Source organism: Tuber melanosporum, assembly GCF_000151645.1.
Source record: "Tuber melanosporum whole genome shotgun sequence assembly, scaffold_30, strain Mel28".
In the NCBI taxonomy this organism is placed as follows: domain Eukaryota; kingdom Fungi; phylum Ascomycota; class Pezizomycetes; order Pezizales; family Tuberaceae; genus Tuber; species Tuber melanosporum.
This window is the reverse complement of record NW_003298975.1, coordinates 765,934-768,544: the sequence shown is the minus strand read 5'-3', so window position 1 is coordinate 768,544 and position 2,611 is coordinate 765,934.

The following is a 2,611-nucleotide window of genomic DNA, read 5'->3' as shown; positions in this document are numbered from 1 at the left end:
ACGAAACTAATCAAAGGTATCAATCGATACACCTTGGTAAAACTCCTTAAGTATCAAAATGATACTTAAAACAAAATATAAAACAAAACTAAGTATCAAACGATACTTAAAACAAACCAAGTATCAAAGCGATACTTAAAACAAACCTAATAACCGAGTACCCGTACCGGTTACAAGCAGCATTGCACAGCAGAAAGTTTACTAATTTACAGATGAACTATAGAACAACAGACAAGGAAGCCCGTGTAGTGATCAATGCTCTTGCTACTTTCAACCACATCTTGATGGGCAAAACCTTCATTATTGTTACTGACCACCAACCCCGTACTAATCTGAAAAACAACAAGATCCCTAGCTGTAGAAGAACACGATACATAGCAGAAATCAGCAAATACGATGCAAAAATCATCTATACCCCTGGATGAACCAACTATTTAGCTGATACTCTGTTCCTTATTTATGAGAACCAGACACTCTTGGACCTCCATCTTGTTTATGACTATACAAGACAAAGCGAAGATAGCCCTGATATCACCTTCTATGAACAAGAACTAAGGTTGGCTACTACAAGTACTACCCCTCTCTCCACTTCTTTCTCTTATACTATATACAGAGCAGCTAGAACATAGCGCAGAAAAGTAATCATTGATAAATGGAAAGACGATTGCACCCTCCGCCGTACACCACCTTATGAGCTTGAACAAAGCTCACTCCACTGGTTCTGCTGTTATCTCTATACTTGTCCCTTTCAATATACTGAAATTAAATTTAGCAACAAATACCCCCAACTATATGATATCTCTGCTGGAGGTTTCGAAAGCCTCAGCTTCGATACTGCAGAAGGAGAAGAAGAACTACAATTATAGACGACATCAATGATAGATCGATCCAATACTCCCTTACCCTTAATCCTACTCTAAGACTATACCAAGGTCTTGAACAACTCAAAGAAGCAGAATAGTACTTGGATGCAACATCCTACCTATACCCTCTACAGTCAGCGCCTCTATCTTCACCCCCCATAATAGATTCACAACCACTATTTAGCAGACCCTTGTAAGTATACAATAACGAAACTATTATCTCTATCATACTATCCACTATTCCTAAACATCGCCAACAGCTCTATAAAATCATTGAAGAAGAAGACTCTATCTGTCACGAATGTGGCTTGGCAAGGAAATTGTTTTCATATAACACATAGTTATAAGTCATAGGTATATTATTGTTTTACACGTATGACTCATTCGAGTCATATGACTTATTATGTTATAATTTGTTATGTTTCACACAGAACTCAAGTATGAGTCATGGGATGTGCACTTGGCGAGTGTGCCTTGCAAGTGTGCCTTGTAGGTATACCTTGCATATAAGATTTATATTTAGTACATGACCTCATTATAAGGTCCTGGATTTCGTGCATGTGACTACTTGGAGTCACATAACTTGTTAATTACGTTATAATTGAATTATGAGTTTTCACACATGACCTTGCTACGCGGTCATGAGTTTTGAGCATATGACAATTTCAATCATATGATTTGTTTGTTATGATTTGGTTTCGCACATGTGACTACTTTAGGTCACATGACTTGGGGTGGGAAGAACACTATATAAGAAGGCCAGTATGACCGTGGAGGATAGGGTCTTCACAGTTTGTTCTAAGTACTTATCCTATTGATTACTTTAACGAATATAAAACCCCTTTACGCTCTTTATCATTATCACAACTTTTATCATTACACTGAGAGAACTCTTCACGAAGAAGAGTTAGAGAAAGCTTACGATAGGTGTTCCTGATAGAAGACAAAGATCTTGTACTATTAGTAACAGTAGACAGAGGCCTAGTGCTATCGTAAGACAAAACAAACAAGTAGAAGTGAAGTATCATTCCTTGTCGCCAAGAACTAACTATTCTAAGTGAGATTATTATACTATCGAACTAACGAGAGGATCCCTCATTGAGGATAAACGAGATATTTGATCAACTATAGAGGAATTGACCTCATCTTTCCAAAGCCAGATGATAGCAGGATACTACCATGATCCCATCTATTTCAAAACTATGGACAGTTCCAGACATAGAGATCTCGCCCCCTACAACATATCCAATGGAATAGTCTATACCAGTACTCACTATAGAGAACATTGTTTATACATCCCAAAGGGTCATATGTTTAATGAAATGATTATTAGGGAATTCGTCATTACTGAAATCCACAACAAAGAAAACCACAGTGCCAACCGCAACCTCCAATATACCTCAGAATATGTTTACTGGTCCAAAATGCGAAAAGATTTCCATGACTTCGTTAAACAATGTGAACTCTGCCAGGAAAATAGGGAACGAGGACAACCGTGTGAAGGGAAGGCCCAGAGACTCCAATTACCTTGTGAGATATTTGAATACTTTGCTATCGACTTCACAGGACCATTCAACAAGTCTGCTGGTTATAATACCATCTTGGTAGCTGTCAATCAATCTTCCACATACATATGACTTATACCAATGAAAGTTACCAACTCCTCTAAAGACACCTGGAATAATATCCAGTGATACCTATTTACCCCCCAATGGATACCCATTCAGGTACAAGGCCGATCATTAGAT